General features: G+C 51.0%; 54 non-coding genes across 54 annotated transcripts; 27 read left to right on the forward strand and 27 right to left on the reverse strand.

The window, feature by feature from the left end:
• Nucleotides 1-231: 231 nt before the first annotated feature.
• Trnar-acg (transfer RNA arginine (anticodon ACG)) lies at nucleotides 232-304 on the reverse strand. The gene has a single exon. It is a non-coding gene; the product is annotated as a tRNA-Arg (tRNA).
• Nucleotides 305-746: 442 nt separating this feature from the next.
• Nucleotides 747-838, forward strand: Trnai-uau (transfer RNA isoleucine (anticodon UAU)). The gene is given in 2 exon segments: nucleotides 747-784; nucleotides 803-838. It is a non-coding gene; the product is annotated as a tRNA-Ile (tRNA).
• Nucleotides 839-949: 111 nt separating this feature from the next.
• Nucleotides 950-1,021, forward strand: Trnad-guc (transfer RNA aspartic acid (anticodon GUC)). Its single transcript has one exon. It is a non-coding gene; the product is annotated as a tRNA-Asp (tRNA).
• Nucleotides 1,022-1,600: 579 nt separating this feature from the next.
• On the reverse strand, nucleotides 1,601-1,673 carry Trnar-acg (transfer RNA arginine (anticodon ACG)). The gene has a single exon. It is a non-coding gene; the product is annotated as a tRNA-Arg (tRNA).
• Nucleotides 1,674-2,115: 442 nt separating this feature from the next.
• Trnai-uau (transfer RNA isoleucine (anticodon UAU)) lies at nucleotides 2,116-2,207 on the forward strand. Its single transcript is given in 2 exon segments — nucleotides 2,116-2,153; nucleotides 2,172-2,207. It is a non-coding gene; the product is annotated as a tRNA-Ile (tRNA).
• Nucleotides 2,208-2,318: 111 nt separating this feature from the next.
• On the forward strand, nucleotides 2,319-2,390 carry Trnad-guc (transfer RNA aspartic acid (anticodon GUC)). Its single transcript has one exon. It is a non-coding gene; the product is annotated as a tRNA-Asp (tRNA).
• Nucleotides 2,391-9,777: 7,387 nt separating this feature from the next.
• Nucleotides 9,778-9,850, reverse strand: Trnar-acg (transfer RNA arginine (anticodon ACG)). Its single transcript has one exon. It is a non-coding gene; the product is annotated as a tRNA-Arg (tRNA).
• A 442-nt stretch (nucleotides 9,851-10,292) lies between these two features.
• On the forward strand, nucleotides 10,293-10,384 carry Trnai-uau (transfer RNA isoleucine (anticodon UAU)). The gene is given in 2 exon segments: nucleotides 10,293-10,330; nucleotides 10,349-10,384. It is a non-coding gene; the product is annotated as a tRNA-Ile (tRNA).
• Nucleotides 10,385-10,495: 111 nt separating this feature from the next.
• Trnad-guc (transfer RNA aspartic acid (anticodon GUC)) lies at nucleotides 10,496-10,567 on the forward strand. Its single transcript has one exon. It is a non-coding gene; the product is annotated as a tRNA-Asp (tRNA).
• A 233-nt stretch (nucleotides 10,568-10,800) lies between these two features.
• Trnam-cau (transfer RNA methionine (anticodon CAU)) lies at nucleotides 10,801-10,872 on the reverse strand. Its single transcript has one exon. It is a non-coding gene; the product is annotated as a tRNA-Met (tRNA).
• Nucleotides 10,873-11,146: 274 nt separating this feature from the next.
• Trnar-acg (transfer RNA arginine (anticodon ACG)) lies at nucleotides 11,147-11,219 on the reverse strand. The gene has a single exon. It is a non-coding gene; the product is annotated as a tRNA-Arg (tRNA).
• A 442-nt stretch (nucleotides 11,220-11,661) lies between these two features.
• Trnai-uau (transfer RNA isoleucine (anticodon UAU)) lies at nucleotides 11,662-11,753 on the forward strand. The gene is given in 2 exon segments: nucleotides 11,662-11,699; nucleotides 11,718-11,753. It is a non-coding gene; the product is annotated as a tRNA-Ile (tRNA).
• Nucleotides 11,754-11,864: 111 nt separating this feature from the next.
• On the forward strand, nucleotides 11,865-11,936 carry Trnad-guc (transfer RNA aspartic acid (anticodon GUC)). Its single transcript has one exon. It is a non-coding gene; the product is annotated as a tRNA-Asp (tRNA).
• Nucleotides 11,937-12,169: 233 nt separating this feature from the next.
• On the reverse strand, nucleotides 12,170-12,241 carry Trnam-cau (transfer RNA methionine (anticodon CAU)). Its single transcript has one exon. It is a non-coding gene; the product is annotated as a tRNA-Met (tRNA).
• Nucleotides 12,242-12,515: 274 nt separating this feature from the next.
• Trnar-acg (transfer RNA arginine (anticodon ACG)) lies at nucleotides 12,516-12,588 on the reverse strand. Its single transcript has one exon. It is a non-coding gene; the product is annotated as a tRNA-Arg (tRNA).
• A 442-nt stretch (nucleotides 12,589-13,030) lies between these two features.
• Nucleotides 13,031-13,122, forward strand: Trnai-uau (transfer RNA isoleucine (anticodon UAU)). The gene is given in 2 exon segments: nucleotides 13,031-13,068; nucleotides 13,087-13,122. It is a non-coding gene; the product is annotated as a tRNA-Ile (tRNA).
• A 111-nt stretch (nucleotides 13,123-13,233) lies between these two features.
• Nucleotides 13,234-13,305, forward strand: Trnad-guc (transfer RNA aspartic acid (anticodon GUC)). Its single transcript has one exon. It is a non-coding gene; the product is annotated as a tRNA-Asp (tRNA).
• A 233-nt stretch (nucleotides 13,306-13,538) lies between these two features.
• Nucleotides 13,539-13,610, reverse strand: Trnam-cau (transfer RNA methionine (anticodon CAU)). Its single transcript has one exon. It is a non-coding gene; the product is annotated as a tRNA-Met (tRNA).
• A 274-nt stretch (nucleotides 13,611-13,884) lies between these two features.
• Trnar-acg (transfer RNA arginine (anticodon ACG)) lies at nucleotides 13,885-13,957 on the reverse strand. Its single transcript has one exon. It is a non-coding gene; the product is annotated as a tRNA-Arg (tRNA).
• A 442-nt stretch (nucleotides 13,958-14,399) lies between these two features.
• Trnai-uau (transfer RNA isoleucine (anticodon UAU)) lies at nucleotides 14,400-14,491 on the forward strand. The gene is given in 2 exon segments: nucleotides 14,400-14,437; nucleotides 14,456-14,491. It is a non-coding gene; the product is annotated as a tRNA-Ile (tRNA).
• Nucleotides 14,492-14,602: 111 nt separating this feature from the next.
• Nucleotides 14,603-14,674, forward strand: Trnad-guc (transfer RNA aspartic acid (anticodon GUC)). Its single transcript has one exon. It is a non-coding gene; the product is annotated as a tRNA-Asp (tRNA).
• A 233-nt stretch (nucleotides 14,675-14,907) lies between these two features.
• Nucleotides 14,908-14,979, reverse strand: Trnam-cau (transfer RNA methionine (anticodon CAU)). Its single transcript has one exon. It is a non-coding gene; the product is annotated as a tRNA-Met (tRNA).
• Nucleotides 14,980-15,253: 274 nt separating this feature from the next.
• Nucleotides 15,254-15,326, reverse strand: Trnar-acg (transfer RNA arginine (anticodon ACG)). The gene has a single exon. It is a non-coding gene; the product is annotated as a tRNA-Arg (tRNA).
• A 442-nt stretch (nucleotides 15,327-15,768) lies between these two features.
• Trnai-uau (transfer RNA isoleucine (anticodon UAU)) lies at nucleotides 15,769-15,860 on the forward strand. Its single transcript is given in 2 exon segments — nucleotides 15,769-15,806; nucleotides 15,825-15,860. It is a non-coding gene; the product is annotated as a tRNA-Ile (tRNA).
• Nucleotides 15,861-15,971: 111 nt separating this feature from the next.
• Nucleotides 15,972-16,043, forward strand: Trnad-guc (transfer RNA aspartic acid (anticodon GUC)). Its single transcript has one exon. It is a non-coding gene; the product is annotated as a tRNA-Asp (tRNA).
• A 233-nt stretch (nucleotides 16,044-16,276) lies between these two features.
• Nucleotides 16,277-16,348, reverse strand: Trnam-cau (transfer RNA methionine (anticodon CAU)). Its single transcript has one exon. It is a non-coding gene; the product is annotated as a tRNA-Met (tRNA).
• A 274-nt stretch (nucleotides 16,349-16,622) lies between these two features.
• On the reverse strand, nucleotides 16,623-16,695 carry Trnar-acg (transfer RNA arginine (anticodon ACG)). Its single transcript has one exon. It is a non-coding gene; the product is annotated as a tRNA-Arg (tRNA).
• Nucleotides 16,696-17,137: 442 nt separating this feature from the next.
• Nucleotides 17,138-17,229, forward strand: Trnai-uau (transfer RNA isoleucine (anticodon UAU)). Its single transcript is given in 2 exon segments — nucleotides 17,138-17,175; nucleotides 17,194-17,229. It is a non-coding gene; the product is annotated as a tRNA-Ile (tRNA).
• Nucleotides 17,230-17,340: 111 nt separating this feature from the next.
• On the forward strand, nucleotides 17,341-17,412 carry Trnad-guc (transfer RNA aspartic acid (anticodon GUC)). The gene has a single exon. It is a non-coding gene; the product is annotated as a tRNA-Asp (tRNA).
• Nucleotides 17,413-17,645: 233 nt separating this feature from the next.
• On the reverse strand, nucleotides 17,646-17,717 carry Trnam-cau (transfer RNA methionine (anticodon CAU)). The gene has a single exon. It is a non-coding gene; the product is annotated as a tRNA-Met (tRNA).
• Nucleotides 17,718-17,991: 274 nt separating this feature from the next.
• On the reverse strand, nucleotides 17,992-18,064 carry Trnar-acg (transfer RNA arginine (anticodon ACG)). Its single transcript has one exon. It is a non-coding gene; the product is annotated as a tRNA-Arg (tRNA).
• Nucleotides 18,065-18,506: 442 nt separating this feature from the next.
• Nucleotides 18,507-18,598, forward strand: Trnai-uau (transfer RNA isoleucine (anticodon UAU)). The gene is given in 2 exon segments: nucleotides 18,507-18,544; nucleotides 18,563-18,598. It is a non-coding gene; the product is annotated as a tRNA-Ile (tRNA).
• A 111-nt stretch (nucleotides 18,599-18,709) lies between these two features.
• Trnad-guc (transfer RNA aspartic acid (anticodon GUC)) lies at nucleotides 18,710-18,781 on the forward strand. The gene has a single exon. It is a non-coding gene; the product is annotated as a tRNA-Asp (tRNA).
• Nucleotides 18,782-19,014: 233 nt separating this feature from the next.
• Trnam-cau (transfer RNA methionine (anticodon CAU)) lies at nucleotides 19,015-19,086 on the reverse strand. Its single transcript has one exon. It is a non-coding gene; the product is annotated as a tRNA-Met (tRNA).
• Nucleotides 19,087-19,360: 274 nt separating this feature from the next.
• On the reverse strand, nucleotides 19,361-19,433 carry Trnar-acg (transfer RNA arginine (anticodon ACG)). Its single transcript has one exon. It is a non-coding gene; the product is annotated as a tRNA-Arg (tRNA).
• Nucleotides 19,434-19,875: 442 nt separating this feature from the next.
• Trnai-uau (transfer RNA isoleucine (anticodon UAU)) lies at nucleotides 19,876-19,967 on the forward strand. The gene is given in 2 exon segments: nucleotides 19,876-19,913; nucleotides 19,932-19,967. It is a non-coding gene; the product is annotated as a tRNA-Ile (tRNA).
• A 111-nt stretch (nucleotides 19,968-20,078) lies between these two features.
• On the forward strand, nucleotides 20,079-20,150 carry Trnad-guc (transfer RNA aspartic acid (anticodon GUC)). Its single transcript has one exon. It is a non-coding gene; the product is annotated as a tRNA-Asp (tRNA).
• Nucleotides 20,151-20,383: 233 nt separating this feature from the next.
• On the reverse strand, nucleotides 20,384-20,455 carry Trnam-cau (transfer RNA methionine (anticodon CAU)). The gene has a single exon. It is a non-coding gene; the product is annotated as a tRNA-Met (tRNA).
• A 274-nt stretch (nucleotides 20,456-20,729) lies between these two features.
• Trnar-acg (transfer RNA arginine (anticodon ACG)) lies at nucleotides 20,730-20,802 on the reverse strand. Its single transcript has one exon. It is a non-coding gene; the product is annotated as a tRNA-Arg (tRNA).
• Nucleotides 20,803-21,244: 442 nt separating this feature from the next.
• On the forward strand, nucleotides 21,245-21,336 carry Trnai-uau (transfer RNA isoleucine (anticodon UAU)). Its single transcript is given in 2 exon segments — nucleotides 21,245-21,282; nucleotides 21,301-21,336. It is a non-coding gene; the product is annotated as a tRNA-Ile (tRNA).
• Nucleotides 21,337-21,447: 111 nt separating this feature from the next.
• Nucleotides 21,448-21,519, forward strand: Trnad-guc (transfer RNA aspartic acid (anticodon GUC)). The gene has a single exon. It is a non-coding gene; the product is annotated as a tRNA-Asp (tRNA).
• Nucleotides 21,520-21,752: 233 nt separating this feature from the next.
• Nucleotides 21,753-21,824, reverse strand: Trnam-cau (transfer RNA methionine (anticodon CAU)). Its single transcript has one exon. It is a non-coding gene; the product is annotated as a tRNA-Met (tRNA).
• A 274-nt stretch (nucleotides 21,825-22,098) lies between these two features.
• Nucleotides 22,099-22,171, reverse strand: Trnar-acg (transfer RNA arginine (anticodon ACG)). The gene has a single exon. It is a non-coding gene; the product is annotated as a tRNA-Arg (tRNA).
• A 442-nt stretch (nucleotides 22,172-22,613) lies between these two features.
• On the forward strand, nucleotides 22,614-22,705 carry Trnai-uau (transfer RNA isoleucine (anticodon UAU)). The gene is given in 2 exon segments: nucleotides 22,614-22,651; nucleotides 22,670-22,705. It is a non-coding gene; the product is annotated as a tRNA-Ile (tRNA).
• Nucleotides 22,706-22,816: 111 nt separating this feature from the next.
• On the forward strand, nucleotides 22,817-22,888 carry Trnad-guc (transfer RNA aspartic acid (anticodon GUC)). Its single transcript has one exon. It is a non-coding gene; the product is annotated as a tRNA-Asp (tRNA).
• A 233-nt stretch (nucleotides 22,889-23,121) lies between these two features.
• On the reverse strand, nucleotides 23,122-23,193 carry Trnam-cau (transfer RNA methionine (anticodon CAU)). The gene has a single exon. It is a non-coding gene; the product is annotated as a tRNA-Met (tRNA).
• Nucleotides 23,194-23,467: 274 nt separating this feature from the next.
• Trnar-acg (transfer RNA arginine (anticodon ACG)) lies at nucleotides 23,468-23,540 on the reverse strand. Its single transcript has one exon. It is a non-coding gene; the product is annotated as a tRNA-Arg (tRNA).
• Nucleotides 23,541-23,982: 442 nt separating this feature from the next.
• Nucleotides 23,983-24,074, forward strand: Trnai-uau (transfer RNA isoleucine (anticodon UAU)). Its single transcript is given in 2 exon segments — nucleotides 23,983-24,020; nucleotides 24,039-24,074. It is a non-coding gene; the product is annotated as a tRNA-Ile (tRNA).
• A 111-nt stretch (nucleotides 24,075-24,185) lies between these two features.
• On the forward strand, nucleotides 24,186-24,257 carry Trnad-guc (transfer RNA aspartic acid (anticodon GUC)). Its single transcript has one exon. It is a non-coding gene; the product is annotated as a tRNA-Asp (tRNA).
• Nucleotides 24,258-24,490: 233 nt separating this feature from the next.
• On the reverse strand, nucleotides 24,491-24,562 carry Trnam-cau (transfer RNA methionine (anticodon CAU)). Its single transcript has one exon. It is a non-coding gene; the product is annotated as a tRNA-Met (tRNA).
• Nucleotides 24,563-24,836: 274 nt separating this feature from the next.
• On the reverse strand, nucleotides 24,837-24,909 carry Trnar-acg (transfer RNA arginine (anticodon ACG)). The gene has a single exon. It is a non-coding gene; the product is annotated as a tRNA-Arg (tRNA).
• Nucleotides 24,910-24,960: 51 nt separating this feature from the next.
• Nucleotides 24,961-25,032, forward strand: Trnad-guc (transfer RNA aspartic acid (anticodon GUC)). The gene has a single exon. It is a non-coding gene; the product is annotated as a tRNA-Asp (tRNA).
• Nucleotides 25,033-25,265: 233 nt separating this feature from the next.
• Nucleotides 25,266-25,337, reverse strand: Trnam-cau (transfer RNA methionine (anticodon CAU)). Its single transcript has one exon. It is a non-coding gene; the product is annotated as a tRNA-Met (tRNA).
• A 274-nt stretch (nucleotides 25,338-25,611) lies between these two features.
• On the reverse strand, nucleotides 25,612-25,684 carry Trnar-acg (transfer RNA arginine (anticodon ACG)). The gene has a single exon. It is a non-coding gene; the product is annotated as a tRNA-Arg (tRNA).
• Between the last annotated feature and the right edge of the window lie 135 nt (nucleotides 25,685-25,819).

A 25,819-nucleotide genomic window follows, 5' to 3' on the forward strand; every position in this document is an offset into this window, starting at 1 on the left:
TGGAAAAGCGTTGTCTGCGTCGCCTACCGTTTAATTAACTGTGTAGCATCTCCCAGCTTGACTTGTCTCGACTTTGCTCGACTGACGCTACGCTGACGCTTGCACGAAGCGATATTTACCGCGATCGTCTCGAGATGCAGCTGCGAGATGCTCAGGATTAACATTGCACTCCACGAAGGTGGAGACATTCGAATGCACTGCCTAGCTACGCGCCCGCAACTAACAAAACGCCGACCCTGCCAGGATTCGAACCTGGAATCTTCTGATCCGTAGTCAGACGCGTTATCCGTTGCGCCACAGGGCCGCTGCTAGCGTTTTGTACCACGGGGCGGGTGAACTTCGCAAAGCAACGTGTACTCCGTGGCTCGGCAATTGCATGTCATCCACTGACAACGGCGGCGCGGCCACTCTGGTCTTCCGCACTCTGCAGGGAGCTGCCAAGGAAGGCATCTCTCCACCAGCTGCTCGGCCACGGAGCGCCTGCACAGCTTAGAGCTTGCCACACATCTGCCGTCGCTGTCGGACAGGTAGCGGAATGCAAGGCGCCCGTTTTTTTGCATTTTTTCGGTGATGACAAGCGGTTGACATGCTTGTAAGTGTAGCATATAAAACAAGAATCGTATGAAGCATTCGTAGACAGGTCCTAAAGTCGCAGTATGGCCGCAGGTGACGGTCGTATGACGGGTCTGTAGCCACAACAGGTTGGCATCAAAGTGAACACCGCTAACTGAAAGCACTCTGCTGTAGCCCCAGTGGCGCAATTGGTTAGCGCACGGTACTTATAAGGCAGTAGCCGTGAGCAATGCCGGGGTTGTGAGTTCGAGCCTCACCTGGGGCATACTTTTATTTCGTAGCAGCTGACTATGGAAGCATCGGGACGCTACATTTGAGATGTATCACGTACCCGAGAACCATAAATGTGCGTGCACTGTAGACAACGACTGCGTGTTCCTCGGTAGTATAGTGGTTAGTATCCCCGCCTGTCACGCGGGAGACCGGGGTTCGATTCCCCGCCGGGGACAGACGATTTTTATATCGCGAAAGCTGCACGTGTGGCCCGAAAAAGCATTACCGTTGTGATCAAGGAACGTAATCGCTAAAAAATCGTAAGAAAGTCTGCGTCTTAGGCAGTGTTTCTCGTATTCTGCACACGACGTCGTCGTTTCACAACTCACAGTGTTTGCTGTCGACGCTGAATCAGCGCACCCCAAGATTAATGATCGAGCACGAAGCACCCAAGAAAAGGAATAATTTTAGCAGATCGTGGTTTCGATCCACGGACCTCTGGGTTATGGGCCCAGCACGCTTCCACTGCGCCACTCTGCTGTGCGGAGAGGCGGCCGCTCTTCGGTGCGTGACATGGGACACTTGGAAAAGCGTTGTCTGCGTCGCCTACTGTTTAATTAACTGTGTAGCATCTCCCAGCTTGACTTGTCTCGACTTTGCTCGACTGACGCTACGCTGACGCTTGCACGAAGCGATATTTACCGCGATCGTCTCGAGATGCAGCTGCGAGATGCTCAGGATTAACATTGCACTCCACGAAGGTGGAGACATTCGAATGCACTGCCTAGCTACGCGCCCGCAACTAACAAAACGCCGACCCTGCCAGGATTCGAACCTGGAATCTTCTGATCCGTAGTCAGACGCGTTATCCGTTGCGCCACAGGGCCGCTGCTAGCGTTTTGTACCACGGGGCGGGTGAACTTCGCAAAGCAACGTGTACTCCGTGGCTCGGCAATTGCATGTCATCCACTGACAACGGCGGCGCGGCCACTCTGGTCTTCCGCACTCTGCAGGGAGCTGCCAAGGAAGGCATCTCTCCACCAGCTGCTCGGCCACGGAGCGCCTGCACAGCTTAGAGCTTGCCACACATCTGCCGTCGCTGTCGGACAGGTAGCGGAATGCAAGGCGCCCGTTTTTTTGCATTTTTTCGGTGATGACAAGCGGTTGACATGCTTGTAAGTGTAGCATATAAAACAAGAATCGTATGAAGCATTCGTAGACAGGTCCTAAAGTCGCAGTATGGCCGCAGGTGACGGTCGTATGACGGGTCTGTAGCCACAACAGGTTGGCATCAAAGTGAACACCGCTAACTGAAAGCACTCTGCTGTAGCCCCAGTGGCGCAATTGGTTAGCGCACGGTACTTATAAGGCAGTAGCCGTGAGCAATGCCGGGGTTGTGAGTTCGAGCCTCACCTGGGGCATACTTTTATTTCGTAGCAGCTGACTATGGAAGCATCGGGACGCTAGATTTGAGATGTATCACGTACCCGAGAACCATAAATGTGCGTGCACTGTAGACAACGACTGCGTGTTCCTCGGTAGTATAGTGGTTAGTATCCCCGCCTGTCACGCGGGAGACCGGGGTTCGATTCCCCGCCGGGGACAGACGATTTTTATATCGCGAAAGCTGCACGTGTGGCCCGAAAAAGCATTACCGTTGTGATCAAGGAACGTAATCGCTAAAAAATCGTAAGAAAGTCTGCGTCTTAGGCAGTGTTTCTCGTATTCTGCACACGACGTCGTCGTTTCACAACTCACAGGGTTTGCTGTCGACGCTGAATCAGCGCACCCCAAGATTAATGATCGAGCACGAAGCACCCAAGAAAAGGAATAATTTTAGCAGAGCGTGGTTTCGATCCACGGACCTCTGGGTTATGGGAATACCCACGTCAAGATGGCGGCCGAGTAGGTTGCAGTGTGATGTGGCTCCGCATTCAGATGCAGATTTTCTCGGTAAAAATTTGATTGTGAACACTGATTTTTAATTATCGTGTACCGGGAGTGTTATCTTACACAGTCCGTTCTCGTTTACTCTTTAAATACTGTAAATAAAACAGAGAGAGTGATTAAAGTGCTTTAGTGCGTTCGTCGTGTCAAACGCGTCAACGGAGAGGCCGTCGCCCTCCCGCTGGCCGAGCGCGTGTCGGTTTCGCCAGTCAGCCGCGTCGGTTCTCGCGTGTCAGCACTCCGCGCCGCGCGCTGCGACACCTCGCCAGCCGCAGCGGAATCCGACGCGTCGGCAGCGGCCACCGGCTGCCCCGCGCCTCGCCGTCGACGTCAGCAGTAGCGGCCACCAGCTGAGCTCCCTGCTGTTGGTAAACAACTGCCTGCCTACCTTCGGCCCTGGATTCCAGCCGACGAAGCAGCGACACCACCACACCAGAGGCCGACGGAAGAAGAAGGAAAGCATGGGGTAAGACGCTAGCTAGAGCCATCAACGTCACTCCAGGTATGGAACACACGGAGGAACAACTTGTGCCCATGTCCCCCAGTCAAAAGATAGCAGCCATAGACAAAATATTGAGTGAAATAGGAGCAGAGTTAAAAGCTAAGCATGTTTCATCTGCCCTGTTAACCGTCATTAGAGACAAAGTGTTTCCCTTGGCTTTCGAAATAACTAGCCTTGAAGCTAAACTGTCCTGCCTAAACGATGAAAATAAGCGACTAAGACTAGAACTACAGAGAGCCTCGAATCCAGTCAAAGACCTACAAATACAAACTTTGCAAGAGAAGGCTGAGAAATTAGAGAACGAAAATAGGGAATTGAGTGTAGCGAACCAAGACTTCCAGCAACAAATAAGAGAACTAACTAATAAAGTCACACAACAAGCACAGACACAAGCACAGACACTGACATATGCTGCCGCCTTAACTATAGAGCCCAAAACCAAAGAGGCTCGAAGAATAGAACAGGCTAAAACAAAACAGGCCACAACCCTCTATATCAAATCGACAGAAAATCAAGACGCCAAAGCTGTCCGACAGACCATCACCAAGAATATAAATCCCAGGAAAGAGAATATACATATAAAATCAATCAGAACCACGCAGACTGCAGTTATAGTAGAAACGGAAACACAGGAGGACTGTCGAAAAATAATAGAAAAGACTAAAGACCTGCACACCATTGTCTGTGAAGGACCGCGAAAACGCAAGCCACTCGTGGCAGTATATCACGTGCCAGATACACTTACCGACGAAGAGTTTCTAGAAAGCCTTTATGAGCAGAATCTAAGCGGTGACACCACGAAAGAAGACTTCGACAGAGAGGTCAAAATAAGATTCAAAACAGGGCCTAGGGGAAGGGGTTTCAGTCACCAGATACTGGAGGTCAGCCCACACCTGTATAGAGTCCTTACAAGAAGACAGAGAGTCTACATAGACTTCGAATCACTTTCTGTGAAAGACTATACAGTTGTAAACAAGTGTTTTAAGTGTTGCGACCTAGGACATACGACTAAAACCTGCAGAAAAGCCGACGTCACGTGTGCCAAGTGCGGCAACCAAGGACACAAGCGCAGTGAGTGCAGGTCCGCGGTTTGCGTCTGTATCCCCTGCAAATACAGAGGCCGCGTCTGCAATAAAACAAAAGGAGGTGATTGTCAGACCTATAAACAGCTGCATGACCGGCTCCTGGACAGTATAGACTATGGCAGCTAAAATCAGCACACACGCAAGAAACACGAACGCCCAAAGCCAATCACCCAAAACACATAAATACAAATCACCGTCAACATTACAGAGAAGCTACCAAAGAGCAATTTCCTGGAGAAGACAAATGAATCTTCTACCGGAGAATTACGTCGATAATGAACCCATCCCGCCCCTAACACACTCAACGACGTTACAGGATAGCTGCATTAATACGATAGAATATATAGATGACATGACAATCTGTGGTTCCATCCACTACGAGGTGGCAAAGCAAATTAAAAGACAATTACACCACTGGATAAACTTCCAAATAACATTAATGCAGAGGATAGATGAGTTGGAAGATGAACTTACATATATTGTGCACAAGAAAATGTACAAACAAAACCGACATACTCCCTCACAATTTCTCCCAGCCGAAGTACATCACACCACACATACACAGGATGAACACAAACCAGAATCATCATCACATGGAAAACCCTACGACACACGTAAATGTGAACAGTACATCAAACCAGTCAAATTTGTCTCGGGAGGCACTCTTCACCCCGGTAAAATGGAACAAGGAACAGACAGGCATGCAGTCCCTGAATCAAAACACATCGAAACACTCAGGCTACAGACCAATACAAAACTCAAAACTACTGGACCCAGACTTATAAAAGTAGACCAATTAGATGAGGACAAATCTGAGGGAGAGACATGTGACATTTGCAACGATGTCAACGTGCGTCTAGCAACAACCTCCACTCCAAACACAAACAAAGACAACATAACATATACAGTCAGTCCCATAAAAATCACCACCATCGCCGACACCACGCCAGCAAGCACCACCAACATCAGTGAAAAACGTGTGAAGGCAAACAGCATTGAAGAGGCGTGTGACAAAACGAAAAGTAACCGTGTGACATCCCAAAGAGGTCTTAAAATGTCCCCCAATCAGCGGCCAACACCAAGCCACAATCCGTCCAATACCACCTCAGAGACCGCAACAGAAACCAGCACCAACAGCAAGCCAGCTGCACCTAATTATGAGAATTTAGAACTTAACTTACTTTTAAGTAGGCTAGAGAAAAAAGAGATACTGCAGACAGCGCAGCGGATGCTACTTAGATTGTGCCATCCAAAGGGAGATTCTCTCTGTTTTCCAGTAACTGAGCAAACAGACAGAATCATCCTAAAGACAGAAAATATTCCTACATCAGCAGAGCCGCTGCTCGATCTCATGCTCCAGGTCTGCCTGCGCAGGTCAGAATCTTTCGACTTGGACAAAATATATATAGATCATGTAAGAGCACACGGACGAACATATTTTGATTACTCACAGACTGGCAGTAAATGTTTTGTACACGTAAAACACCCAGAACACATAGACAAAAAATGAATATCTTACAACATAATACAAAAAACAGTACGACAGTCAGTGCGGAAATCCCTAAAATAGCACTAGACCTGCAGGCAGACATCATGTGCTTACAAGAACCCTATAACAGAAACGGGCAACTGATATGTCTACCAAAACATGCTACCACAATAACAGGCAGCAATGACTGTAAGGCTGCAATAGTAATTCTAAATAGAACTTATAACATAGTTAAGGTAACACAGTTATGCAATCAACACTTGGTTACCATAGAGATAACTAACGGGAACGTCACATGGGTTATTGCATCCATGTACGCCCAATACAGCCATCAAATACAGCCGTATGCAGACTACATCAGAGACCTAGTAATGTATGCCAGAGGCAAAAAATTAGTGATAAGTGCTGACATTAATTCCAGATCGACCCTCTGGAACTCAGACAGAACAGATGACAGAGGACGCATAATCACCGATCTAATACAAGAAACACAACTACATGTAATGAATACGGAAGGACCTATACCAACATATGCAGGGTTCGATGGTACGAGCAGTAATATCGACTTCACGCTAGCAAATAATGCAGCAATGGCATACGTAACAAACTGGACTGTACACGACAACATAACCAGTAGTGATCATAATGTCATAACATACACACTAACTCACACTCAGAACACAATGACCAAATCACACACCAGACACTTGCTGTTGCACAAAGCAGACTGGAACAAATTAACGGAAATTATACAACGACACGATCTACAAAACATCAATGGAAGTATCGATTATAGAGCACACAAGTTAACACAGGTGATACAACATGCACAAAACACATCAATACCGACAGCAAAGAACACAAATTGCTCACCAGTACCATGGACCAACGAACTTACGAGACTCAAACAAGACGCAAGACGCAAACGAAAATTATATCAAAGGGCGATAGCAGATAGGGACCGACGAATAAGACTTGAAGCATATAGGCATGCACAAGACTTATACAGACAGACCCTATACAACACGCGTAGACAACAATGGGAGCTATTTGTAACAACACAAACAGAGCAAAATATATGGGGGGAACCATACAAAATACTGACAGAGAAGATAAAAACCCCACTAGTTCTGGGAACGCTAAGGCAGGATGACGGCACGATGACGAGGGGATGGAGGAATACAGCGGAGTTTCTGCTGTATAAACTGCTCCCTGACGACGTTATTGATACAGACACACAATATCATGCAACACTAAGAGGAAACCTACACACACCATACAACACTGCAACTGTCACCTGTCCTTTTGCGCAAGAAGAGGTTGCGCTAGCAATCTCAGAGCTCAAAAACAAAAAAGCACCTGGACCAGATGGTATCCACTCGGAAACACTGAAAAAACTAGCACCGCAGATCACCCCGTTCCTAACAACGTTACTGAACGATGCCTTACGGCTGGGCAGGGTACCTACAGTATGGAAAACCTCCAAAGCAGTCATTATTAAGAAATCAGCGGACAGGGATCCTTCAGATCCAAAGACTTACAGGCCAATATGCCTAATAAACACCCTAGCAAAGATTCAGGAGAAGCTACTGTGTAAGCGCCTGCAAACACACAGAGCTCTCAGGGGTATGAGCCAACACCAGTTCGGCTTCAGAGCGGGCAGATCAATAGATGATGCCATCAACCAGGCCCTGCACATAGTTAACACCACAAAACAGAAATACGCCATGGCAATAATGATTGACATTGCTGGAGCATTTGATAATCTTTGGTGGCCAGCACTGTTTCAGAGGCTAAGACATCTGGAGGTACCGCAATCACTGTACAACAGTTTTCTGGACTACTGTAAAGACCGAGTAGTCGAATGGCAGATGGACAGCCGGAAAGTAATTAAAAGAATTACCAAAGGCTGTCCTCAAGGGTCGATCTGCGGCCCCATCTTCTGGGACATAACAATCGAACCCCTCCTACAACTTCTGGATGGGGATGACAGGTCAGACGGAATTGTCGCCTACGCAGATGACCTATTAGTTGTAGTCACTGCAAACAACAGAGCCCAGTTAGAAGAGAAAGCCAGTGGATTACTACAAACAATTACTTAGTGGTGTCACAACAACAAACTCAGGATAGCCGAAAACAAAACAACATACACTTTACTGAAAGGATCACTCCAAAGAAATCCTTCGGTTAAAATTGGGGACACAAACATCAAACGAGCACGCATTACGCGCTATCTTGGGGTACACATAGATGAAAAATTGAATTTCCACGAACACATAAGGCTAACAACAGACAAAGCAGAAAAAATACTCCACAAACTGGTGAGGCTAAATTCAAAACAGTACAGACTACCTCTACCAGTCATACGTACATACCACTGTGCGCTCTTCGAATCAGTACTCAGCTTTGCAGCTAGCACGTGGGCACATAGACTGAACGTGGTCACCAACAAAGCATCCGTCAGACGAGGGCAGAGAAGTGTCCTACTTAGGCTATCTGGAGCCTTCGGTACCACCTCAGCAGATGCACTGTGTGTGGTGCTCGGAATATGCCCCATAGATATCACGATCAAATACAGAGCTGCAAGGTACTGGTTAAAGGTGGGGAGACTAGATAAGGTACACACAATAACCGGTGTGCCCATAGAGACGATACGTCACCTTAAAAGCTGGCGTTTGGATACATGGCAAGGTGAGTGGGATGTAAGTGATAAGGGACGTAGACTGCACAACTTCCTCCCTGACATAAGGGAGCGGTTGAGAATGAGACATATCGATCCCAGCCGCGGTATGGTACATTTCTTAACCGGGCACGGACCTTATCCCACGCACTTAAACCGCGTGAGTCTGAGGCAGACACCTACATGCACATGCGGGGAAGAAGGTTCCCCAGAACACACTGTCTTTTTCTGCGGGCAATACGCGAACAATAGACATACACTACACTTAGATTACACAGATACAGACATAGATATATACACAGCAATAAGAGACGAAGAACAATGGGCACAATTAAACGCACTGACAAACAGTATTTCAAAAACAACACATGAAGAGTATATGCGGACACGACGTCACAGACATGCCTATGTGCAGCGTAACAGAAATCTCCAGAGAATGGACAGCGATACCCACAGTGACAGCGAAAATAGTGACAATGAGGAGGAACAGGAGGAGGAAGCTGAGATGTGACAGTAAATAAGAAAAATTGCTGGCAATCTAGCCAAGAAAACACCAAATGCTGTACATGGATGCGCACCTAATGTAGTTAATACATAGGATTAGTAACAAATAGGATAAGAAACATTTCTCTACTAATAACCATTTGTGTGTGTGAGTGTGTGTGTGTGACTGGCGGTCAACGGCTCGATGAAACCATTCCGAGGTATTCACCGTCAGTCACACTCGGTGATGGTACTAACAAATCTCTCATCTATCCTATCTTCTTTTTATATTCTTCTTAAAAACAACAAAATTTTATTTATATTCCAACCTCAAATTATTGTTATTTTGAATCATTCTTTGTAAATTTTGTAGATAAAACAAAAGGAAAGAAAACTGTAAAAAGATGAAAAACGAAAATTGTAAGATGTACGACCTGTTTTAAACATCAGGTAACAGGTCTATAATTTGGCAATAAATAAATAAAAAAAATAAATTATGGGCCCAGCACGCTTCCACTGCGCCACTCTGCTGTGCGGAGAGGCGGCCGCTCTTCGGTGCGTGACATGGGACACTTGGAAAAGCGTTGTCTGCGTCGCCTACTGTTTAATTAACTGTGTAGCATCTCCCAGCTTGACTTGTCTCGACTTTGCTCGACTGACGCTACGCTGACGCTTGCACGAAGCGATATTTACCGCGATCGTCTCGAGATGCAGCTGCGAGATGCTCAGGATTAACATTGCACTCCACGAAGGTGGAGACATTCGAATGCACTGCCTAGCTACGCGCCCGCAACTAACAAAACGCCGACCCTGCCAGGATTCGAACCTGGAATCTTCTGATCCGTAGTCAGACGCGTTATCCGTTGCGCCACAGGGCCGCTGCTAGCGTTTTGTACCACGGGGCGGGTGAACTTCGCAAAGCAACGTGTACTCCGTGGCTCGGCAATTGCATGTCATCCACTGACAACGGCGGCGCGGCCACTCTGGTCTTCCGCACTCTGCAGGGAGCTGCCAAGGAAGGCATCTCTCCACCAGCTGCTCGGCCACGGAGCGCCTGCACAGCTTAGAGCTTGCCACACATCTGCCGTCGCTGTTGGACAGGTAGCGGAATGCAAGGCGCCCGTTTTTTTGCATTTTTTCGGTGATGACAAGCGGTTGACATGCTTGTAAGTGTAGCATATAAAACAAGAATCGTATGAAGCATTCGTAGACAGGTCCTAAAGTCGCAGTATGGCCGCAGGTGACGGTCGTATGACGGGTCTGTAGCCACAACAGGTTGGCATCAAAGTGAACACCGCTAACTGAAAGCACTCTGCTGTAGCCCCAGTGGCGCAATTGGTTAGCGCACGGTACTTATAAGGCAGTAGCCGTGAGCAATGCCGGGGTTGTGAGTTCGAGCCTCACCTGGGGCATACTTTTATTTCGTAGCAGCTGACTATGGAAGCATCGGGACGCTAGATTTGAGATGTATCACGTACCCGAGAACCATAAATGTGCGTGCACTGTAGACAACGACTGCGTGTTCCTCGGTAGTATAGTGTTTAGTATCCCCGCCTGTCACGCGGGAGACCGGGGTTCGATTCCCCGCCGGGGACAGACGATTTTTATATCGCGAAAGCTGCACGTGTGGCCCGAAAAAGCATTACCGTTGTGATCAAGGAACGTAATCGCTAAAAAATCGTAAGAAAGTCTGCGTCTTAGGCAGTGTTTCTCGTATTCTGCACACGACGTCGTCGTTTCACAACTCACAGGGTTTGCTGTCGACGCTGAATCAGCGCACCCCAAGATTAATGATCGAGCACGAAGCACCCAAGAAAAGGAATAATTTTAGCAGAGCGTGGTTTCGATCCACGGACCTCTGGGTTATGGGCCCAGCACGCTTCCACTGCGCCACTCTGCTGTGCGGAGAGGCGGCCGCTCTTCGGTGCGTGACATGCGACACTTGGAAAAGCGTTGTCTGCGTCGCCTACTGTTTAATTAACTGTGTAGCATCTCCCAGCTTGACTTGTCTCGACTTTGCTCGACTAACGCTACGCTGACGCTTGCACGAAGCGATATTTACCGCGATCGTCTCGAGATGCAGCTGCGAGATGCTCAGGATTAACATTGCACTCCACGAAGGTGGAGACATTCGAATGCACTGCCTAGCTACGCGCCCGCAACTAACAAAACGCCGACCCTGCCAGGATTCGAACCTGGAATCTTCTGATCCGTAGTCAGACGCGTTATCCGTTGCGCCACAGGGCCGCTGCTAGCGCTTTGTACCACGGGGCGGGTGAAGATCGCAAAGCAACGTGTACTCCGTGGCTCGGCAATTTCATGTCATCCACTGACAACGGCGGCGCGGCCACTCTGGTCTTCCGCACTCTGCAGGGAGCTGCCAAGGAAGGCATCTCTCCACCAGCTGCTCGGCCACGGAGCGCCTGCACAGCTTAGAGCTTGCCACACATCTGCCGTCGCTGTTGGACAGGTAGCGGAATGCAAGGCGCCCGTTTTTTTGCATTTTTTCGGTGATGACAAGCGGTTGACATGCTTGTAAGTGTAGCATATAAAACAAGAATCGTATGAAGCATTCGTAGACAGGTCCTAAAGTCGCAGTATGGCCGCAGGTGACGGTCGTATGACGGGTCTGTAGCCACAACAGGTTGGCATCAAAGTGAACACCGCTAACTGAAAGCACTCTGCTGTAGCCCCAGTGGCGCAATTGGTTAGCGCACGGTACTTATAAGGCAGTAGCCGTGAGCAATGCCGGGGTTGTGAGTTCGAGCCTCACCTGGGGCATACTTTTATTTCGTAGCAGCTGACTATGGAAGCATCGGGACGCTAGATTTGAGATGTATCACGTACCCGAGAACCATAAATGTGCGTGCACTGTAGACAACGACTGCGTGTTCCTCGGTAGTATAGTGTTTAGTATCCCCGCCTGTCACGCGGGAGACCGGGGTTCGATTCCCCGCCGGGGACAGACGATTTTTATATCGCGAAAGCTGCACGTGTGGCCCGAAAAAGCATTACCGTTGTGATCAAGGAACGTAATCGCTAAAAAATCGTAAGAAAGTCTGCGTCTTAGGCAGTGTTTCTCGTATTCTGCACACGACGTCGTCGTTTCACAACTCACAGGGTTTGCTGTCGACGCTGAATCAGCGCACCCCAAGATTAATGATCGAGCACGAAGCACCCAAGAAAAGGAATAATTTTAGCAGAGCGTGGTTTCGATCCACGGACCTCTGGGTTATGGGCCCAGCACGCTTCCACTGCGCCACTCTGCTGTGCGGAGAGGCGGCCGCTCTTCGGTGCGTGACATGCGACACTTGGAAAAGCGTTGTCTGCGTCGCCTACTGTTTAATTAACTGTGTAGCATCTCCCAGCTTGACTTGTCTCGACTTTGCTCGACTAACGCTACGCTGACGCTTGCACGAAGCGATATTTACCGCGATCGTCTCGAGATGCAGCTGCGAGATGCTCAGGATTAACATTGCACTCCACGAAGGTGGAGACATTCGAATGCACTGCCTAGCTACGCGCCCGCAACTAACAAAACGCCGACCCTGCCAGGATTCGAACCTGGAATCTTCTGATCCGTAGTCAGACGCGTTATCCGTTGCGCCACAGGGCCGCTGCTAGCGCTTTGTACCACGGGGCGGGTGAAGATCGCAAAGCAACGTGTACTCCGTGGCTCGGCAATTTCATGTCATCCACTGACAACGGCGGCGCGGCCACTCTGGTCTTCCGCACTCTGCAGGGAGCTGCCAAGGAAGGCATCTCTCCACCAGCTGCTCGGCCACGGAGCGCCTGCACAGCTTAGAGCTTGCCACACATCTGCCGTCGCTGTTGGACAGGTAGCGGAATGCAAGGCGCCCGTTTTTTTGCATTTTTTCGGTGATGACAAGCGGTTGACATGCTTGTAAGTGTAGCATATAAAACAAGAATCGTATGAAGCATTCGTAGACAGGTGCTAAAGTCGCAGTATGGCCGCAGGTGACGGTCGTATGACGGGTCTGTAGCCACAACAGGTTGGCATCAAAGTGAATACCGCTAACTGTAAGCCCTCTGCTGTAGCCCCAGTGGCGCAATTGGTTAGCGCACGGTACTTATAAGGCAGTAGCCGTGAGCAATGCCGGGGTTGTGAGTTCGAGCCTCACCTGGGGCATACTTTTATTTCGTAGCAGCTGACTATGGAAGCATCGGGACGCTACATTTGAGATGTATCACGTACCCGAGAACCATAAATGTGCGTGCACTGTAGACAACGACTGCGTGTTCCTCGGTAGTATAGTGGTTAGTATCCCCGCCTGTCACGCGGGAGACCGGGGTTCGATTCCCCGCCGGGGACAGACGATTTTTATATCGCGAAAGCTGCACGTGTGGCCCGAAAAAGCATTACCGTTGTGATCAAGGAACGTAATCGCTAAAAAATCGTAAGAAAGTCTGCGTCTTAGGCAGTGTTTCTCGTATTCTGCACACGACGTCGTCGTTTCACAACTCACAGGGTTTGCTGTCGACGCTGAATCAGCGCACCCCAAGATTAATGATCGAGCACGAAGCACCCAAGAAAAGGAATAATTTTAGCAGAGCGTGGTTTCGATCCACGGACCTCTGGGTTATGGGCCCAGCACGCTTCCACTGCGCCACTCTGCTGTGCGGAGAGGCGGCCGCTCTTCGGTGCGTGACATGGGACACTTGGAAAAGCGTTGTCTGCGTCGCCTACTGTTTAATTAACTGTGTAGCATCTCCCAGCTTGACTTGTCTCGACTTTGCTCGACTGACGCTACGCTGACGCTTGCACGAAGCGATATTTACCGCGATCGTTTCGAGATGCAGCTGCGAGATGCTCAGGATTAACATTGCACTCCACGAAGGTGGAGACATTCGAATGCACTGCCTAGCTACGCGCCCGCAACTAACAAAACGCCGACCCTGCCAGGATTCGAACCTGGAATCTTCTGATCCGTAGTCAGACGCGTTATCCGTTGCGCCACAGGGCCGCTGCTAGCGCTTTGTACCACGGGGCGGGTGAAGATCGCAAAGCAACGTGTACTCCGTGGCTCGGCAATTTCATGTCATCCACTGACAACGGCGGCGCGGCCACTCTGGTCTTCCGCACTCTGCAGGGAGCTGCCAAGGAAGGCATCTCTCCACCAGCTGCTCGGCCACGGAGCGCCTGCACAGCTTAGAGCTTGCCACACATCTGCCGTCGCTGTCGGACAGGTAGCGGAATGCAAGGCGCCCGTTTTTTTGCATTTTTTCGGTGATGACAAGCGGTTGACATGCTTGTAAGTGTAGCATATAAAACAAGAATCGTATGAAGCATTCGTAGACAGGTGCTAAAGTCGCAGTATGGCCGCAGGTGACGGTCGTATGACGGGTCTGTAGCCACAACAGGTTGGCATCAAAGTGAATACCGCTAACTGTAAGCACTCTGCTGTAGCCCCAGTGGCGCAATTGGTTAGCGCACGGTACTTATAATGCAGTAGCCGTGAGCAATGCCGGGGTTGTGAGTTCGAGCCTCACCTGGGGCATACTTTTATTTCGTAGCAGCTGACTATGGAAGCATCGGGACGCTACATTTGAGATGTATCACGTACCCGAGAACCATAAATGTGCGTGCACTGTAGACAACGACTGCGTGTTCCTCGGTAGTATAGTGGTTAGTATCCCCGCCTGTCACGCGGGAGACCGGGGTTCGATTCCCCGCCGGGGACAGACGATTTTTATATCGCGAAAGCTGCACGTGTGGCCCGAAAAAGCATTACCGTTGTGATCAAGGAACGTAATCGCTAAAAAATCGTAAGAAAGTCTGCGTCTTAGGCAGTGTTTCTCGTATTCTGCACACGACGTCGTCGTTTCACAACTCACAGTGTTTGCTGTCGACGCTGAATCAGCGCACCCCAAGATTAATGATCGAGCACGAAGCACCCAAGAAAAGGAATAATTTTAGCAGAGCGTGGTTTCGATCCACGGACCTCTGGGTTATGGGCCCAGCACGCTTCCACTGCGCCACTCTGCTGTGCGGAGAGGCGGCCGCTCTTCGGTGCGTGACATGGGACACTTGGAAAAGCGTTGTCTGCGTCGCCTACTGTTTAATTAACTGTGTAGCATCTCCCAGCTTGACTTGTCTCGACTTTGCTCGACTGACGCTACGCTGACGCTTGCACGAAGCGATATTTACCGCGATCGTCTCGAGATGCAGCTGCGAGATGCTCAGGATTAACATTGCACTCCACGAAGGTGGAGACATTCGAATGCACTGCCTAGCTACGCGCCCGCAACTAACAAAACGCCGACCCTGCCAGGATTCGAACCTGGAATCTTCTGATCCGTAGTCAGACGCGTTATCCGTTGCGCCACAGGGCCGCTGCTAGCGTTTTGTACCACGGGGCGGGTGAACTTCGCAAAGCAACGTGTACTCCGTGGCTCGGCAATTGCATGTCATCCACTGACAACGGCGGCGCGGCCACTCTGGTCTTCCGCACTCTGCAGGGAGCTGCCAAGGAAGGCATCTCTCCACCAGCTGCTCGGCCACGGAGCGCCTGCACAGCTTAGAGCTTGCCACACATCTGCCGTCGCTGTTGGACAGGTAGCGGAATGCAAGGCGCCCGTTTTTTTGCATTTTTTCGGTGATGACAAGCGGTTGACATGCTTGTAAGTGTAGCATATAAAACAAGAATCGTATGAAGCATTCGTAGACAGGTCCTAAAGTCGCAGTATGGCCGCAGGTGACGGTCGTATGACGGGTCTGTAGCCACAACAGGTTGGCATCAAAGTGAACACCGCTAACTGAAAGCACTCTGCTGTAGCCCCAGTGGCGCAATTGGTTAGCGCACGGTACTTATAAGGCAGTAGCCGTGAGCAATGCCGGGGTTGTGAGTTCGAGCCTCACCTGGGGCATACTTTTATTTCGTAGCAGCTGACTATGGAAGCATCGGGACGCTAGATTTGAGATGTATCACGTACCCGAGAACCATAAATGTGCGTGCACTGTAGACAACGACTGCGTGTTCCTCGGTAGTATAGTGGTTAGTATCCCCGCCTGTCACGCGGGAGACCGGGGTTCGATTCCCCGCCGGGGACAGACGATTTTTATATCGCGAAAGCTGCACGTGTGGCCCGAAAAAGCATTACCGTTGTGATCAAGGAACGTAATCGCTAAAAAATCGTAAGAAAGTCTGCGTCTTAGGCAGTGTTTCTCGTATTCTGCACACGACGTCGTCGTTTCACAACTCACAGGGTTTGCTGTCGACGCTGAATCAGCGCACCCCAAGATTAATGATCGAGCACGAAGCACCCAAGAAAAGGAATAATTTTAGCAGAGCGTGGTTTCGATCCACGGACCTCTGGGTTATGGGCCCAGCACGCTTCCACTGCGCCACTCTGCTGTGCGGAGAGGCGGCCGCTCTTCGGTGCGTGACATGGGACACTTGGAAAAGCGTTGTCTGCGTCGCCTACTGTTTAATTAACTGTGTAGCATCTCCCAGCTTGACTTGTCTCGACTTTGCTCGACTGACGCTACGCTGACGCTTGCACGAAGCGATATTTACCGCGATCGTCTCGAGATGCAGCTGCGAGATGCTCAGGATTAACATTGCACTCCACGAAGGTGGAGACATTCGAATGCACTGCCTAGCTACGCGCCCGCAACTAACAAAACGCCGACCCTGCCAGGATTCGAACCTGGAATCTTCTGATCCGTAGTCAGACGCGTTATCCGTTGCGCCACAGGGCCGCTGCTAGCGCTTTGTACCACGGGGCGGGTGAAGATCGCAAAGCAACGTGTACTCCGTGGCTCGGCAATTTCATGTCATCCACTGACAACGGCGGCGCGGCCACTCTGGTCTTCCGCACTCTGCAGGGAGCTGCCAAGGAAGGCATCTCTCCACCAGCTGCTCGGCCACGGAGCGCCTGCACAGCTTAGAGCTTGCCACACATCTGCCGTCGCTGTTGGACAGGTAGCGGAATGCAAGGCGCCCGTTTTTTTGCATTTTTTCGGTGATGACAAGCGGTTGACATGCTTGTAAGTGTAGCATATAAAACAAGAATCGTATGAAGCATTCGTAGACAGGTCCTAAAGTCGCAGTATGGCCGCAGGTGACGGTCGTATGACGGGTCTGTAGCCACAACAGGTTGGCATCAAAGTGAATACCGCTAACTGTAAGCCCTCTGCTGTAGCCCCAGTGGCGCAATTGGTTAGCGCACGGTACTTATAAGGCAGTAGCCGTGAGCAATGCCGGGGTTGTGAGTTCGAGCCTCACCTGGGGCATACTTTTATTTCGTAGCAGCTGACTATGGAAGCATCGGGACGCTACATTTGAGATGTATCACGTACCCGAGAACCATAAATGTGCGTGCACTGTAGACAACGACTGCGTGTTCCTCGGTAGTATAGTGGTTAGTATCCCCGCCTGTCACGCGGGAGACCGGGGTTCGATTCCCCGCCGGGGAGAGACGATTTTTATATCGCGAAAGCTGCACGTGTGGCCCGAAAAAGCATTACCGTTGTGATCAAGGAACGTAATCGCTAAAAAATCGTAAGAAAGTCTGCGTCTTAGGAAGTGTTTCTCGTATTCTGCACACGACGTCGTCGTTTCACAACTCACAGGGTTTGCTGTCGACGCTGAATCAGCGCACCCCAAGATTAATGATCGAGCACGAAGCACCCAAGAAAAAGAATAATTTTAGCAGAGCGTGGTTTCGATCCACGGACCTCTGGGTTATGGGCCCAGCACGCTTCCACTGCGCCACTCTGCTGTGCGGAGAGGCGCGCGCTCTTCGGTGCGTGACATGGGACACTTGGAAAAGCGTTGTCTGCGTCGCCTACCGTTTAATTAACTGTGTAGCATCTCCCAGCTTGACTTGTCTCGACTTTGCTCGACTGACGCTACGCTGACGCTTGCACGAAGCGATATTTACCGCGATCGTCTCGAGATGCAGCTGCGAGATGCTCAGGATTAACATTGCACTCCACGAAGGTGGAGACATTCGAATGCACTGCCTAGCTACGCGCCCGCAGCTAACAAAATGCCGACCCTGCCAGGATTCGAACCTGGAATCTTCAGATCCGTAGTCAGACACGTTATCCGTTGCGCCACAGGGCCGCTGCTAGCGCTTTGTACCACGGGGCGGGTGAAGATCGCAAAGCAACGTGTACTCCGTGGCTCGGCAATTTCATGTCATCCACTGACAACGGCGGCGCGGCCACTCTGGTCTTCCGCACTCTGCAGGGAGCTGCCAAGGAAGGCATCTCTCCACCAGCTGCTCGTCCACGAAGGGCCTGCACAGCTTAGAGCTTGCCACACATCTGCCGTCGCTGTTGGACAGGTAGCGGAATGCAAGGCGCCCGTTTTTTTGCATTTTTTCGGTGATGACAAGCGGTTGACATGCTTGTAAGTGTAGCATATAAAACAAGAATCGTATGAAGCATTCGTAGACAGGTGCTAAAGTCGCAGTATGGCCGCAGGTGACGGTCGTATGACGGGTCTGTAGCCACAACAGGTTGGCATCAAAGTGAATACCGCTAACTGTAAGGCCTCTGCTGTAGCCCCAGTGGCGCAATTGGTTAGCGCACGGTACTTATAAGGCAGTAGCCGTGAGCAATGCCGGGGTTGTGAGTTCGAGCCTCACCTGGGGCATACTTTTATTTCGTAGCAGCTGACTATGGAAGCATCGGGACGCTACATTTGAGATGTATCACGTACCCGAGAACCATAAATGTGCGTGCACTGTAGACAACGACTGCGTGTTCCTCGGTAGTATAGTGGTTAGTATCCCCGCCTGTCACGCGGGAGACCGGGGTTCGATTCCCCGCCGGGGAGAGACGATTTTTATATCGCGAAAGCTGCACGTGTGGCCCAAAAAAGCATTACCGTTGTGATCAAGGAACGTAATCGCTAAAAAATCGTAAGAAAGTCTGCGTCTTAGGAAGTGTTTCTCGTATTCTGCACACGACGTCGTCGTTTCACAACTCACAGGGTTTGCTGTCGACGCTGAATCAGCGCACCCCAAGATTAATGATCGAGCACGAAGCACCCAAGAAAAAGAATAATTTTAGCAGAGCGTGGTTTCGATCCACGGACCTCTGGGTTATGGGCCCAGCACGCTTCCACTGCGCCACTCTGCTGTGCGGAGAGGCGCGCGCTCTTCGGTGCGTGACATGGGACACTTGGAAAAGCGTTGTCTGCGTCGCCTACCGTTTAATTAACTGTGTAGCATCTCCCAGCTTGACTTGTCTCGACTTTGCTCGACTGACGCTACGCTGACGCTTGCACGAAGCGATATTTACCGCGATCGTCTCGAGATGCAGCTGCGAGATGCTCAGGATTAACATTGCACTCCACGAAGGTGGAGACATTCGAATGCACTGCCTAGCTACGCGCCCGCAGCTAACAAAATGCCGACCCTGCCAGGATTCGAACCTGGAATCTTCAGATCCGTAGTCAGACACGTTATCCGTTGCGCCACAGGGCCGCTGCTAGCGCTTTGTAATACGGGGCGGGTGAAGATCGCAAAGCAACGTGTACTCCGTGGCTCGGCAATTTCATGTCATCCACTGACAACGGCGGCGCGGCCACTCTGGTCTTCCGCACTCTGCAGGGAGCTGCCAAGGAAGGCATCTCTCCACCAGCTGCTCGTCCACGAAGGGCCTGCACAGCTTAGAGCTTGCCACACATCTGCCGTCGCTGTTGGACAGGTAGCGGAATGCAAGGCGCCCGTTTTTTTGCATTTTTTCGGTGATGACAAGCGGTTGACATGCTTGTAAGTGTAGCATATAAAACAAGAATCGTATGAAGCATTCGTAGACAGGTGCTAAAGTCGCAGTATGGCCGCAGGTGACGGTCGTATGACGGGTCTGTAGCCACAACAGGTTGGCATCAAAGTGAATACCGCTAACTGTAAGGCCTCTGCTGTAGCCCCAGTGGCGCAATTGGTTAGCGCACGGTACTTATAAGGCAGTAGCCGTGAGCAATGCCGGGGTTGTGAGTTCGAGCCTCACCTGGGGCATACTTTTATTTCGTAGCAGCTGACTATGGAAGCATCGGGACGCTACATTTGAGATGTATCACGTACCCGAGAACCATAAATGTGCGTGCACTGTAGACAACGACTGCGTGTTCCTCGGTAGTATAGTGGTTAGTATCCCCGCCTGTCACGCGGGAGACCGGGGTTCGATTCCCCGCCGGGGAGAGACGATTTTTATATCGCGAAAGCTGCACGTGTGGCCCAAAAAAGCATTACCGTTGTGATCAAGGAACGTAATCGCTAAAAAATCGTAAGAAAGTCTGCGTCTTAGGAAGTGTTTCTCGTATTCTGCACACGACGTCGTCGTTTCACAACTCACAGGGTTTGCTGTCGACGCTGAATCAGCGCACCCCAAGATTAATGATCGAGCACGAAGCACCCAAGAAAAGGAATAATTTTAGCAGAGCGTGGTTTCGATCCACGGACCTCTGGGTTATGGGCCCAGCACGCTTCCACTGCGCCACTCTGCTGTGCGGAGAGGCGGCCGCTCTTCGGTGCGTGACATGGGACACTTGGAAAAGCGTTGTCTGCGTCGCCTACTGTTTAATTAACTGTGTAGCATCTCCCAGCTTGACTTGTCTCGACTTTGCTCGACTGACGCTACGCTGACGCTTGCACGAAGCGATATTTACCGCGATCGTCTCGAGATGCAGCTGCGAGATGCTCAGGATTAACATTGCACTCCACGAAGGTGGAGACATTCGAATGCACTGCCTAGCTACGCGCCCGCAACTAACAAAACGCCGACCCTGCCAGGATTCGAACCTGGAATCTTCTGATCCGTAGTCAGACGCGTTATCCGTTGCGCCACAGGGCCGCTGCTAGCGCTTTGTACCACGGGGCGGGTGAAGATCGCAAAGCAACGTGTACTCCGTGGCTCGGCAATTTCATGTCATCCACTGACAACGGCGGCGCGGCCACTCTGGTCTTCCGCACTCTGCAGGGAGCTGCCAAGGAAGGCATCTCTCCACCAGCTGCTCGGCCACGGAGCGCCTGCACAGCTTAGAGCTTGCCACACATCTGCCGTCGCTGTTGGACAGGTAGCGGAATGCAAGGCGCCCGTTTTTTTGCATTTTTTCGGTGATGACAAGCGGTTGACATGCTTGTAAGTGTAGCATATAAAACAAGAATCGTATGAAGCATTCGTAGACAGGTGCTAAAGTCGCAGTATGGCCGCAGGTGACGGTCGTATGACGGGTCTGTAGCCACAACAGGTTGGCATCAAAGTGAATACCGCTAACTGTAAGCCCTCTGCTGTAGCCCCAGTGGCGCAATTGGTTAGCGCACGGTACTTATAAGGCAGTAGCCGTGAGCAATGCCGGGGTTGTGAGTTCGAGCCTCACCTGGGGCATACTTTTATTTCGTAGCAGCTGACTATGGAAGCATCGGGACGCTACATTTGAGATGTATCACGTACCCGAGAACCATAAATGTGCGTGCACTGTAGACAACGACTGCGTGTTCCTCGGTAGTATAGTGGTTAGTATCCCCGCCTGTCACGCGGGAGACCGGGGTTCGATTCCCCGCCGGGGAGAGACGATTTTTATATCGCGAAAGCTGCACGTGTGGCCCGAAAAAGCATTACCGTTGTGATCAAGGAACGTAATCGCTAAAAAATCGTAAGAAAGTCTGCGTCTTAGGAAGTGTTTCTCGTATTCTGCACACGACGTCGTCGTTTCACAACTCACAGGGTTTGCTGTCGACGCTGAATCAGCGCACCCCAAGATTAATGATCGAGCACGAAGCACCCAAGAAAAAGAATAATTTTAGCAGAGCGTGGTTTCGATCCACGGACCTCTGGGTTATGGGCCCAGCACGCTTCCACTGCGCCACTCTGCTGTGCGGAGAAGCGCGCGCTCTTCGGTGCGTGACATGGGACACTTGGAAAAGCGTTGTCTGCGTCGCCTACCGTTTAATTAACTGTGTAGCATCTCCCAGCTTGACTTGTCTCGACTTTGCTCGACTGACGCTACGCTGACGCTTGCACGAAGCGATATTTACCGCGATCGTCTCGAGATGCAGCTGCGAGATGCTCAGGATTAACATTGCACTCCACGAAGGTGGAGACATTCGAATGCACTGCCTAGCTACGCGCCCGCAGCTAACAAAATGCCGACCCTGCCAGGATTCGAACCTGGAATCTTCAGATCCGTAGTCAGACACGTTATCCGTTGCGCCACAGGGCCGCTGCTAGCGCTTTGTACCACGGGGCGGGTGAAGATCGCAAAGCAACGTGTACTCCGTGGCTCGGCAATTTCATGTCATCCACTGACAACGGCGGCGCGGCCACTCTGGTCTTCCGCACTCTGCAGGGAGCTGCCAAGGAAGGCATCTCTCCACCAGCTGCTCGTCCACGAAGGGCCTGCACAGCTTAGAGCTTGCCACACATCTGCCGTCGCTGTTGGACAGGTAGCGGAATGCAAGGCGCCCGTTTTTTTGCATTTTTTCGGTGATGACAAGCGGTTGACATGCTTGTAAGTGTAGCATATAAAACAAGAATCGTATGAAGCATTCGTAGACAGGTGCTAAAGTCGCAGTATGGCCGCAGGTGACGGTCGTATGACGGGTCTGTAGCCACAACAGGTTGGCATCAAAGTGAATACCGCTAACTGTAAGGCCTCTGCTGTAGCCCCAGTGGCGCAATTGGTTAGCGCACGGTACTTATAAGGCAGTAGCCGTGAGCAATGCCGGGGTTGTGAGTTCGAGCCTCACCTGGGGCATACTTTTATTTCGTAGCAGCTGACTATGGAAGCATCGGGACGCTACATTTGAGATGTATCACGTACCCGAGAACCATAAATGTGCGTGCACTGTAGACAACGACTGCGTGTTCCTCGGTAGTATAGTGGTTAGTATCCCCGCCTGTCACGCGGGAGACCGGGGTTCGATTCCCCGCCGGGGAGAGACGATTTTTATATCGCGAAAGCTGCACGTGTGGCCCAAAAAAGCATTACCGTTGTGATCAAGGAACGTAATCGCTAAAAAATCGTAAGAAAGTCTGCGTCTTAGGAAGTGTTTCTCGTATTCTGCACACGACGTCGTCGTTTCACAACTCACAGGGTTTGCTGTCGACGCTGAATCAGCGCACCCCAAGATTAATGATCGAGCACGAAGCACCCAAGAAAAGGAATAATTTTAGCAGAGCGTGGTTTCGATCCACGGACCTCTGGGTTATGGGCCCAGCACGCTTCCACTGCGCCACTCTGCTGTGCGGAGAGGCGGCCGCTCTTCGGTGCGTGACATGGGACACTTGGAAAAGCGTTGTCTGCGTCGCCTACTGTTTAATTAACTGTGTAGCATCTCCCAGCTTGACTTGTCTCGACTTTGCTCGACTGACGCTACGCTGACGCTTGCACGAAGCGATATTTACCGCGATCGTCTCGAGATGCAGCTGCGAGATGCTCAGGATTAACATTGCACTCCACGAAGGTGGAGACATTCGAATGCACTGCCTAGCTACGCGCCCGCAACTAACAAAACGCCGACCCTGCCAGGATTCGAACCTGGAATCTTCTGATCCGTAGTCAGACGCGTTATCCGTTGCGCCACAGGGCCGCTGCTAGCGCTTTGTACCACGGGGCGGGTGAAGATCGCAAAGCAACGTGTACTCCGTGGCTCGGCAATTTCATGTCATCCACTGACAACGGCGGCGCGGCCACTCTGGTCTTCCGCACTCTGCAGGGAGCTGCCAAGGAAGGCATCTCTCCACCAGCTGCTCGGCCACGGAGCGCCTGCACAGCTTAGAGCTTGCCACACATCTGCCGTCGCTGTTGGACAGGTAGCGGAATGCAAGGCGCCCGTTTTTTTGCATTTTTTCGGTGATGACAAGCGGTTGACATGCTTGTAAGTGTAGCATATAAAACAAGAATCGTATGAAGCATTCGTAGACAGGTGCTAAAGTCGCAGTATGGCCGCAGGTGACGGTCGTATGACGGGTCTGTAGCCACAACAGGTTGGCATCAAAGTGAATACCGCTAACTGTAAGCCCTCTGCTGTAGCCCCAGTGGCGCAATTGGTTAGCGCACGGTACTTATAAGGCAGTAGCCGTGAGCAATGCCGGGGTTGTGAGTTCGAGCCTCACCTGGGGCATACTTTTATTTCGTAGCAGCTGACTATGGAAGCATCGGGACGCTACATTTGAGATGTATCACGTACCCGAGAACCATAAATGTGCGTGCACTGTAGACAACGACTGCGTGTTCCTCGGTAGTATAGTGGTTAGTATCCCCGCCTGTCACGCGGGAGACCGGGGTTCGATTCCCCGCCGGGGAGAGACGATTTTTATATCGCGAAAGCTGCACGTGTGGCCCGAAAAAGCATTACCGTTGTGATCAAGGAACGTAATCGCTAAAAAATCGTAAGAAAGTCTGCGTCTTAGGAAGTGTTTCTCGTATTCTGCACACGACGTCGTCGTTTCACAACTCACAGGGTTTGCTGTCGACGCTGAATCAGCGCACCCCAAGATTAATGATCGAGCACGAAGCACCCAAGAAAAAGAATAATTTTAGCAGAGCGTGGTTTCGATCCACGGACCTCTGGGTTATGGGCCCAGCACGCTTCCACTGCGCCACTCTGCTGTGCGGAGAGGCGCGCGCTCTTCGGTGCGTGACATGGGACACTTGGAAAAGCGTTGTCTGCGTCGCCTACCGTTTAATTAACTGTGTAGCATCTCCCAGCTTGACTTGTCTCGACTTTGCTCGACTGACGCTACGCTGACGCTTGCACGAAGCGATATTTACCGCGATCGTCTCGAGATGCAGCTGCGAGATGCTCAGGATTAACATTGCACTCCACGAAGGTGGAGACATTCGAATGCACTGCCTAGCTACGCGCCCGCAACTAACAAAATGCCGACCCTGCCAGGATTCGAACCTGGAATCTTCTGATCCGTAGTCAGACGCGTTATCCGTTGCGCCACAGGGCCGCTGCTAGCGCTTTGTACCACGGGGCGGGTGAAGATCGCAAAGCAACGTGTTCCTCGGTAGTATAGTGGTTAGTATCCCCGCCTGTCACGCGGGAGACCGGGGTTCGATTCCCCGCCGGGGAGAGACGATTTTTATATCGCGAAAGCTGCACGTGTGGCCCGAAAAAGCATTACCGTTGTGATCAAGGAACGTAATCGCTAAAAAATCGTAAGAAAGTCTGCGTCTTAGGAAGTGTTTCTCGTATTCTGCACACGACGTCGTCGTTTCACAACTCACAGGGTTTGCTGTCGACGCTGAATCAGCGCACCCCAAGATTAATGATCGAGCACGAAGCACCCAAGAAAAAGAATAATTTTAGCAGAGCGTGGTTTCGATCCACGGACCTCTGGGTTATGGGCCCAGCACGCTTCCACTGCGCCACTCTGCTGTGAGGAGAGGCGCGCGCTCTTCGGTGCGTGACATGGGACACTTGGAAAAGCGTTGTCTGCGTCGCCTACCGTTTAATTAACTGTGTAGCATCTCCCAGCTTGACTTGTCTCGACTTTGCTCGACTGACGCTACGCTGACGCTTGCACGAAGCGATATTTACCGCGATCGTCTCGAGATGCAGCTGCGAGATGCTCAGGATTAACATTGCACTCCACGAAGGTGGAGACATTCGAATGCACTGCCTAGCTACGCGCCCGCAACTAACAAAATGCCGACCCTGCCAGGATTCGAACCTGGAATCTTCAGATCCGTAGTCAGACACGTTATCCGTTGCGCCACAGGGCCGCTGCTAGCGCTTTGTACCACGGGGCGGGTGAAGATCGCAAAGCAACGTGTACTCCGTGGCTCGGCAATTTCATGTCATCCACTGACAACGGCGGCGCGGCCACTCTGGTCTTCCGCACTCTGCAGGGAGCTGCC

This window comes from Schistocerca serialis, unplaced genomic scaffold (assembly GCF_023864345.2).
Source record: "Schistocerca serialis cubense isolate TAMUIC-IGC-003099 unplaced genomic scaffold, iqSchSeri2.2 HiC_scaffold_729, whole genome shotgun sequence".
In the NCBI taxonomy this organism is placed as follows: domain Eukaryota; kingdom Metazoa; phylum Arthropoda; class Insecta; order Orthoptera; family Acrididae; genus Schistocerca; species Schistocerca serialis.